General features: G+C 29.2%; 1 pseudogene; it reads left to right on the forward strand.

Annotated features, from left to right (window-relative positions):
- Positions 1-7,279: 7,279 nt before the first annotated feature.
- LOC143595104 (putative calcium-binding protein CML41 pseudogene) lies at positions 7,280-7,975 on the forward strand (annotated as a pseudogene).
- The last annotated feature ends 3,540 nt before the right edge of the window (positions 7,976-11,515 follow it).

An 11,515-nucleotide genomic window follows, 5' to 3' on the forward strand; every position in this document is an offset into this window, starting at 1 on the left:
AACTTTCTTTGTAATTCTTCTTAAATTTAGAATCTTTAGTTACATACTAGGGTATAGCATGTGTTACACACGGGTGGAAAAACATGTCAACAAACATAATAAATTTAAACAAATTCAAGCAGCACAAAACTTCTTCAAACTTTCAGACCAAAACGTTAACCATTTACATTGTCTAGATATTAAAAGTTAAAAGTTACAATAAGTTAATGTACATCGAACAACCAAAAAAACATTAACAAAAAACATAAACATGTTCTTTCATATTAAACCACCATAAACTTCTTCAAACATTATATCAAAAGAAACTCATTTTGCTTCACCACCTAAAAACATAATAAAACAATGGTATCCAAATTAAATATACCATAATAACATATTTAATAATGAGTAACATTTGAACATTAATAAAGTTGTTTTTATTAAAACAAATTACATATAACAATAAAAAAAGTAAAATGACAAAATAAAACATCTTTCTAACTTAAACCATTAAACCAAAAAGATATATAAATAAAAACATTTTTTTGGCCGTCATTTTATAACTAATAAATTTGATACTCTTTCAAAACAACCCGTTTTAAAATATTTTTAAAATAGTTACAAAATATAATAAAATTGGAAATAGTCAACATCAAAGAATTATGATTTTTTATTTTTTATTTTTGACCAATCTTACAACAAACTTTTAAATCACTAACATTAATATTTTGTTAAATTTGCAAAACTTAAAAACGTTTTACAATAAATGAATTTTCAAATAACTTTGTAAAGATTAAAAAAAATTATGTTAACTTTGAAAATAATAAAAGCTGAAAAAATATGATACAAAATCAATGAAAACAAAATATAAACGTATAAGAAATAAATTATCAAATATTTATAATATTCTTTGAAAACATTATGAAGACTTACACTATCAAATTGTTTGGATGTTATGATTAAGATTTATATTATGTTTAAAAAACTTATTAGTTAAAATGGTTAAAATATAATACGTGTTAATTATACATTATTGAGAAATTTAGTGACATTAACCTTTGTGAAATGTATATTAATAATTGGTTGGAGAAATTACATGGTTGCAACGAAAATCTTGAAATTTAGATGTAGTTATGATGTAATATCTATGAAGAATACGACATCGAATGGTAAACTTATAAGTGACCGAAATTTAAGTTTAAATTTAGTCTTCCATGTAAAGATATAAATAATTTGAAATATTTTGATTTATGGAAATAATAATATTAATAAATTATGAAAATTTGTCATGTTTAATAATATTCACTAAATCATATGTGCCGAATAATATTTATAAATGATGATAAAACGGTTATTTAATTTATGATATATTAAGTATTGATTATTAGAAATTATGTCAATTTGAATTTTGTGTTCTAAAATAACGCGGCTATTATTTTAGTATTAATTAAGAATTAATATTCACATAAATTAAAGTAATATTACATTACAATTATGGCAAGTATTTTTAGTTTGACAATAAGTTTTTTGAATATTAAAATAATAACTTATTCTAGTTAATGCCAAATCACAAAAATTAAAATCAAATCGGTTCTAATTTTACTAATATGACTAATTAATTTACAAATAATTTCAAAAATGAAAATCAAATCGGTTAATTTGAAAACTTCAAAAAATTATGGAAAGATTTTGAAATGAGTTTAAAATTATGGAGAGTATTAAAACCATTAAAACTTTGTTGAAAGATTGGTCAATTTCCGAATTTAAAATGAGTTTAAATATGTTAATTAAAATTTGTAGTTTTAATTTTAAATTTGGTCTTCCATGTAAAAATATAAATAATTTGAAATATTTTGATTCATGGAAATAATAATGTTAATAAATTATGAAAATTTGTCATGTTTAATAATATTCACTAAATCATATGTGCCGAATAACATTTATAAATGATGATAAAACGGTTATTTAATTTATGATATATTAAGTATTAATTATTAGAAATTATGTCAATTAGAATTTTGTGTTCTAAAATAACGCGGCTATTATTTTAGTATTAATTAAGAATTAATATTCACGTAAATTAAAGTAAGATTATATTACAATTATGGCAAGTATTTTTAGTTTGATAAGTTTTTTGAATATTAAAATGATAACTTATTTTAGTTAATGCCAAATCACGAAAATTAAAATAAAATCGGTTCTAATTTTACTAATATAACTAACTAATTTAAAAATAATTTCAAAAATAAAAATCAAATCGGTTAATTTGAAAACTTCAAAAAATTATGAAAAGGTTTTGAAATGAGTTTAAAATTATGGAGAGTATTAAAACCTTAAAAACTTTGTTGAAAGATTGGTCAATTTTCGAATTTAAAATTAGTTTAAATATGTTAATTAAAATTTGTAGTTTTAAGTTTAAATTTGGTCTTCCATATAAAGATAGAAATAATTTGAAATATCTTGATTCATGGGAATAATAATATTAATAAATTATGAAAATTTGTCATGTTTAATAATATTCACTAAATCATATGTGCCGAAAAATATTTATAAATGATGATAAAACGGTTATTTAATTTATGATATATTAAGTATTGATTATTAGAAATTATGTCAATTTGAATTTTGTGTTCTAAAATAACGCGACTATTATTTTAGTATTAATTAAGAATTAATATTCACGTAAATTAAAGTAAAATTATATTACAATTATGGCAAGTATTTTTAGTTTGATAATAAGTTTTTTGAATATTAAAATGATAACTTATTTTAGTTAATGCCAAATCACGAAAATTAAAATCAAATCGGTTCTAATTTTACTAATATGAATAACTAATTTACAAATAATTTCCAAAATAAAAATCAAATCAGTTAATTTGAAAACTTCAAAAATTATGGAAAGGTTTTGAAATGATATGGAGAGTATTAAAACCTTTAAAACTTTGTTGAAAAGTTGGTCAATTTCTGAATTTAAAATTAGTTTAAATATGTTAATTAAAATTTGTAGTTTTAAGTTTAAATTTGGTCTTCCATGTAAAGATAGAAATAATTTGAAATATCTTGATTCATGGGAATAATAATATTAATTAATTATGAAAAGTTGTCATTAATAATAATATTTACTAAATCATATGTGCCGAATAATATTTATAAATGATGATAAAACGGTTATTTAATTTATGATATATTAAGTATTGATTATTAGAAATTATGTCAATTTGAATATTGTGTTTTAAAATAACGCTATTATTATTTTAGTATTAATTACTAATTAATATTCATGTAAATTAAAGTAAGATTACATTACAATTATGACAAGTATTTTTAGTTTGACAATCAGTTTTTTGAATATTAAAATGATAACTTATTTTAGTTAATGCCAAATCACGAAAATTAAAATCAAATCGTTTCTAATTTTACTAATATGACTAACTAATTTACAAAAAATTTCAAAAATAAAAATCAAATCAGTTAATTTGATAACTTCAAAAAAGTATGAAAAGATTTTGAAATGAGTTTAAAATTATGGAGAGTATTAAAACCTTAAAACTTTGTTGAAAAATTGGTCAATTTCTGAATTTAAAATGAGTTTAAATATGTTAATTAAATTTTGTAGTTTTCAGTTTTAATTTGGTCTTTCATGTAAAGATAGAAATAATTTGAAATATCTTGATTCATGGGAATGATAATATTAATTAATTATGAAAAGTTGTCATGTTTAATAATATTCACTAAATCATATGTGTCGAATAATATTTATAAATGATGATAAAACGGTTATTTAATATATGATATATTAAGTATTAATTATTAGAAATTATGTCAATTTGAATATTATGTTTTAAAATAACGCGGTTATTATTTTAGTATTAATTAATAATTAATATTCACGTAAATTAAAGTAAGATTACATTATAATTATGGCAAATATTTTTAGTTTGACAATCAGTTTTTTGAATATTAAAATGATAACTTATTCTAGTTAATGCCAAATCACGAAAATTAAAATCAAATCTGTTCTAATTTTACTAATATGACTAATTAATTTATAAATAATTACAAAAATGAAAATCAAATCAGTTAATTTGAAAACTTCAAAAAATTATGAAAAGATTTTGAAATGAGTTAAAATTATAGAGAGTATTAAAATCTTTAAAACTTTGTTGAAAGATTGGTCAAATTCCGAATTTAAAAGGAGTTTAAATATGTTAATTAAATTGTATTAAAACCATTAAAACAATTTATTGAGTTTGACTATCCTTATTAGTTTAAATAACTAATAAGGATAGTCAAACTCAATAAATTGTATTAATGAGATACTTAAATGTGTAATTTATGTAAGGCACGTCGGAAAAAAATATGCAACAAGGTATCTCCGATATACATCAATATATTATTTTATCTACAAATAATGGGTATAATTGAATATTCAAAAACATAAATATACATCAATATAAAAATAATACATCTTATAAAGTAATGCTCAATCCATGAAATTAGCTTGTATCACTCGGGACATTAACATGAAATTATAAATTAGAATATTAATGTTGATATCATGGAAAATTTGATATTTAACTTATAAGTGGAAAAATTGAATGTCTTACCGGAAAAAACAATATAATGATAATACATGGTATCTCAGATTTAGATTTAGAAGATAAACTGAAAAATTCCGTAAATCAATCGGGTAAATAATCTGAAATAATAAAGTTTTGTTATAATTATTATTTATAACCATAATTTAAATGTGTCTTACCGGAAAAACGAAATAATGATATTGTCCATGGATGAATGTGATTTTTATTTAGTACCTAGAAGAACAATACGTAAAACAAAAAAAAAAAACAGGAAAGAAAATATAAAACTTCAAATAAATATAAAACAACCATAGTTATGGGTATAACACATAGCTGGAAAAACGTAAATACGTCCACATATTAGCTTCATCGCCGTTTTTGATTTACAACCTAAACTGATTTTAATAAAATCAGTTAATAATGAAAATAAAGATAAAAATGTTTGAGGAAACAATAACCGGAAGAAAATATATTGTTGCCAGAAATACATATATCAACAATCGGAAGTTATTATAAAATATAAACTTACCGGAAAACGATTAATACAAATCTAGATCTAGATTAGCCGAAATATATGAGAGGAAAGAAGAATATAAAACTTCAAATAAATATAAAACAACCATTGTTATAGGTATAACACATAACCGGAAAAACTTAACGGGAAAATAACCGGAAAAACGAAAACACGTCCACATATAAGCTTCATCGCCGGTTTTGATTTACAACCTAAACTGATTTTAATAAAATCAGTTAACAATTAAAATAAAGATAAAAAGGTTAGAGGAAACAATAACCGGAAGAAAATATAATGTTGCCAGAAATACATATATCAACAATCGGAAGTTCATTATAAAATATAAACTTACCGAATCACGATTAATACAAATCAAGATCTAGAGTAGCCGGAATATATGAGAGGGTGAAAGGAGATCCGGCTAATAGAGAAAGAGAGAAAAATATGTTTATGGTAAAAAATTATTAATTGTTAAGGTTTAAATATATGGTGATTGTATGAAGAGGACACGTGGCAGCATAATAGAGAATCTGATAATGAAAATTGCTGACTGGATTGCATATGTGGACAGCCTAGAAGAATGTTATGTGAACAAATTGTTTTGCTTTAATAGTATTTAAAGATTAATCATTTTAAGATCATAATATATAAGGAGTCTGATAGGCGCAAATCTTATCTCTATCTCAGAATTTAGAGAGGCTGATCCCTCTAAGCCACTTAAGAAAATAGAAAGAAAAATCAACATTGTACAATTAAAAATTCTAAAACGACACATATACTAGGATAAGATGGAGACAGGCAATAAAAATAACAATCAAATGATTCTACAATGACATGATGTTTTTATCTTAAATATGTATAAACAAAACCTCTCTAAATTCTCTTAAGCTACCAAATTATTATATTTATAAATAGAGGTTTCTCATGCATTTGAGTCGAATTCACGAGTATGAGTCATCAAATCAAACCCGGATAGCCTTAAACGGGTTATAGCATCTCATTAAATTAAAAATTAATCTCATCAAGTATTTGATATGAAAATCCTATAAAAGAGGGATATACTAAAAATTAGTATCCGATTTTTTTAAAATACTCTATTATTTATAATTAAGAAACAATTTTATTGTAAAATTAAACGGGTCATCGGTCTCACCAAACACAAATAGCTTATAAACTGTGTTATAACATATCAATTATTTGTGAAACTTTTCCATCATCAAATACTAAGTATATTATTATCTTCCTTATGATAAATAAAATTAAAATTCAAACAAATATATAAATATTAGAAACGAGTAATGTAAAACAATCTCGTAATACGGAGGGATAAAAACTAGTTATATAATATATAAATCGTTTTCATAGTTGTAGTTAGTTCATCATTTGTAGACCATAATTTTTTTAAAAAAATTATCGGATTAATATATTGATCATTTGATCATAAAATGAAAAATATAGAAAACTTATCAAAATATTTGCCAAGTAATTAAGTATAAGGAAAAAACTTAATAACATGATTAGTGGATTGTTTAAAGAAATTAATAGCGTATAGTCATTTTCTAGAGCAATACACCAATTAAAGACACGTCAATGCATCGTAATGTGTAAAGTGACCCGTTTTAAAATATATCAATATATGCCTATCGGTTCATCTAACTATTGTGCTATAATCATCAATGCAATCTTGTTGTGAGGGAAATGAAATTATCCGTGAGACTACCAAATGAAGTCCTAAACTAGTTGCTTGTGAAGTATGGAAGGAGATCAAAATTGAATTTGACTACACATACCACATTAACTCTCTTCATGACTTCATGATACCTGATGATCACTCGACTTGAATGACTCGTTAAACAACCACAAACATCAAGTTACATAATTTCACAAGTATATAAAGTCCAAACTGATATGAAAATGTTAAAAATAACGTCCCATAGGGCCCCGGTATGGAACCATTGAGAGTGAAAGTCGACATACGTCTTCAAAAGTCATCAAGGAAGTTGCCATGCAGGTTCCTTAGGAACCAAACTTCACGCAATCACATTTCACAACACCTTCTTCGAAATTTCCAAAATACTTTTGTCTCATGTTTCTTCCCAACATTGCATCACAATTTTCATCCATTAATTAATATTAACTGCACGTACGTCTTTATCTTCACTTTCACCTTCTCGAGTGCGTATATATATATAGATGTTTCTCGTTACATGTTTTCATCAATAAAATAACAAAACCCTTCATTTCTTTCAAAATATGGAACCTACAAAAGTTAAAAGTTCATTTAGTTGGTTCCGACAAAAGAGTCTCAAATTTCGTTCCAAGACTAACACTAACACATCCTCAAACTCCACCTCTCCAACGTTAATGATGTCTCCTAAATCCCCAAAACCAAACACCAACAACCGCGAGCACGAGTTCAAACTAGTTTTCACTCGTTTTGATGCGGACAACGATGGAAAGATTTCCGCTCTAGAGCTTTGGTCATACTTCGGTTCCATTGGAGAGTACATGTCACACCAAGAGGCTCAAGGTGTGATCGATGACTTGGACACCGATGGAGACGGGTTTATAGACTTTCAAGATTTTATGAAGCTGATGAAAGTAAACGATGAACGGGACGACGTGAGGGCCGCCTTTGAGATGTTCGAGTACGAGAAAGGGTGTGGACAGATTAGCCCAAAGAGCTTGCAGAAGACATTGAGTCGACTCGGGGACCCAAAAAGTTATGAGGAGTGTTTGCGGATGATTAAAGTGTTTGATACTCAAGGCAAAGGAGGTGTTGATTTTAATGAGTTTCAGCAGATGATGATGGCTTAATTCGGAACATGAGTTGTGCGTATAAATTTATGTTTGAAAAAATTGTGAATTAAACTGAAGGTGTTTTAAAAGACCGTAATTTGATTTGTCATTATACGTTACAAAATGCAAATGTCATATTATTTTCAATTGTTGAGTTTCATTAATTTGAAGACACACAACAAGCCAATAATACATGTGATGGGGATCCGGTCCATTAACTCGGCCCGGCTTGAATATTTACTTTTATATATAAATATGATTGTTAGGTCTTTTGTTTAATTAGTTTTTTGATTAAGTTTATATAAAAGAACATTGTTCTTGGAACCTATGGTTCAGTTTATCGGTCTTTGATTAACTAAAGTGTCATGAGCCATTTGAATGCTTCCGTTACTGCATCAGTTCAGTTTCGGGTGCATTCAAAGGCTCGAGAGACTCATGATTAATCAAAGACGATAAATCGAACCGAAGTTCCAAGAACAATGTTCTTTATATTAAAACTTAATCAAAAACTAATTAAACATTAAACCTAATAACCCTATTTATACTAAATAGATTAAAGATAAACTAGGAAACATAATAAACACAAAATACTAAAAGATAATAAAAATCATAATTTAAATTAGAAGATGCTCGTGCATCATACTCCTCGTCTTCGAAAAACTTATCCTCGAGTTTTGCCTTCGGATCGTACCCACCTGGATCAAAAGGAACATCAACTCGATTCATGATTGTTGCCACCATGACCCACCCAAAGAGCTCAACTTCATAGTACGCCACGTCCCGCTCTAAAGTTGTACCATCGAAGTCTATTGGGTTGCTAGGTCTCTCTACCTTCTTCTCCTTGTCTTCAAAAACAACTCGTTCTCGAGTGCTGTGAAAGTATCCGCCTCCACTTGATCTATCCAAGCTAACAATATGAGATGAAGCACATAACAATTGGGTTTCTCCATACTTCACATTATAAGCACTAACCAGATGTTGAAAGAAGACTATATTCCAAGATTTTGCTCCACATGCATAATTTAAATCACCCTAAATAAAGGTTCCAGTCTTATCTTTTGTAATTTCCATAACCTCTTTCTGTTGAGTTTTTAAATTATCATAAAATGCCATGTCTTCCATATCATTAATTTTTCTATTGGACCCTATCACGAGACTTTCCGATATTATTGTTTTTCTACATAGATCGTCATTACTTTTCTCAGAAAGTATATCTCCAGTATTGGAAACATCAATCTTTTCCATACATTCAAATTTCAGATTCATAAAATTCAAACATTCCAAACTTACCGTCGAGATTTTTGGCCCATCCACGTAAAGCGTAGGACCTTCTTTAGCCACTATATCACAACCCTTGACCCTGGTTTCCACGGTAGCACTTATGTCTTCATCGCCAACTTGAATCCCGCTAAGAACTTGGTCCACAAATAAACACTCATGTTCATTAAAATCAATCCTGTCTTCATCGAACCTCGGTCCGTCTTTCGATATACACTCCTGATAGATCGGTTCATAGAACCGGGGTGGGTGACGGCCAAACAGATGCTGCTCTCCGTCGCCACCTTCGTCCCAGACGACGGTGCTCGACTCGGTTTCTGTCTTGCTCATCTCCCTTTGTAGCTCGAGATCACAGACTCGTTTTTGTAGTCGTTCGATTTTTTCAAGATCCCGGACTCGTTGTCGAAGTCGTTTGATCTCTTCAAGATCGCGGACTCGTTGCCGGAGCCGCTTGATCTCTTCAAGATCCCGCGGGTCGGGATGGATTCCACTGCTGCCTCTCGCGGCGACTCTGCTAGTAGAATACCAATCTCTACCGTGGGCACGTGAATCAACCATACTTGTGTCATTGCCTCGGGCGGCGAATCTACGAGCAAACAAGTATTCTTCCTCGCGTTGAGCCATTTAAGAACCAAAAGCTTTGATACCTACTGATGCAGTAACGGAAGCATTCAAATGGCTCATGACACTTTAGTTAATCAAAGACCGATAAACTGAACCATAGGTTCCAAGAACAATGTTCTTTTATATAAACTTAATCAAAAAACTAATCAAACAAAAGACGTAACAATCATATTTATAAATAAAAGTAAATATTCGGGCCGGGCCGAGTTAATGGACCGGATCCCCATCATAAACTGATGCAGTAACGGAAGCATTCAAATGGCTCATGACACTTTAGTTAATCAAAGACCGATAAACTGAACCATAGGTTCCAAGAACAATGTTCTTTTATATAAACTTAATCAAAAAACTAATCAAACAAAAGACGGAACAATCATATTTATAAATAAAGGTAAATATTCGGGCCGGGCCGAGTTAATGGACCGGATCCCCATCATACTCCCCGTCTTCGAAAAAAACTCGTCCTCGAGTTTTGCCTTCGAAAGCAAGCCACCTGGATCAAACGGAACATCAACCCGATTTCGGTTTGTTATTATGACAACCGAAATAAACAATTCAACTTCTAGGGACATCTCACTCGGTTCTTGACTTATACCACGTGGATCGAAAGGAGCATTGAGCCGTGTCTTGTAAACTATCAATTTGACCCCGCTTGTATAGTCTTTGATCATTTTTTCTCAACTTTTGCGGGGCCTCACAAATGAACCTGTCATGCAAGGTATGCACAAAGTCACTAATATCATATGGCTCTTTCTTTTGAGCAACATCAAGTTTCTTCTTGGAGTACATCATTTGAATTATAGAAAGTTGTGACTGTTCAAATAAAATATCACAATTACTAGTATTATTAGAAAGGATATCCATATTCACTATTTTCTCCTTTCTGAATTTGAATATATTTTGGAGATCCAATATTCTTCAACAACTCTGTCAACCCTTCCATATTATCCTCAATCTCAATTTGAATATTCACGTCAATCTTATTTAAATTATTTGGAGAGACAATATTCTTTTTTTCCGTGCAGATCTCAAGTTCCTTTTGAATTTGAATTGCCATTTCTTTCTGCTCGATAATCTCGTCCAACAAAACTTCCAGATAACCATTGTGATTCTCGACAGCCATCATACCACCAGTAGCCACCGTTTAACCACCTACTTCAACACCTTCAATTGGATGAACTGTAATTATACCATTAAGTGCCACGCGCACAACCAGACACTCTTCTTCATTAGGACTAAACCCGTCTTCATCGTAACGGGGCTCTTCGTCTGGCAGGATCTGCTGGCCAGGTTCATGTTCATAGATTGGTTCATCGAACCGAGGGTGGGAATGGTCAAAAGGATGCTCCTCTTCCTCGTTCACATCGTCCCAGATGACAGTTTCCAATTCGGTTTCCTTAATACGCATCCCCCCTTTCAACTCAAGATCTCGGATCCTCTGTCGGAGCCGTGTGATCTCTTGTTGTATTTCAAGATCTCGTACTCGTCTTCGGAGCCGTTTGATCATCTTAAGATCTCGTGGGTCGGAATAGACTCCACCGCTGCCTCGGTTGGCGACTCTGCGGCTAGAACATTGATCTTTTCCACGAGCACGTGAATAGAAAACACTTCTGTCGTTGCCTCTGTCGGCGACTCTACGATCAAGAAAGTATTCACCCTCACGTCGAGCCATTTGAGAACCAAAAGCTCTGATATCAACTGATGCAGTTTCGGGTGCATTCAAAGGCTCGAGAGACTCATG

Source organism: Bidens hawaiensis, unplaced genomic scaffold (assembly GCF_021521415.1).
Source record: "Bidens hawaiensis isolate Kalapana, Puna unplaced genomic scaffold, B.hawaiensis_p1.1 tig00001721_1, whole genome shotgun sequence".
In the NCBI taxonomy this organism is placed as follows: Eukaryota; Viridiplantae; Streptophyta; class Magnoliopsida; order Asterales; family Asteraceae; genus Bidens; species Bidens hawaiensis.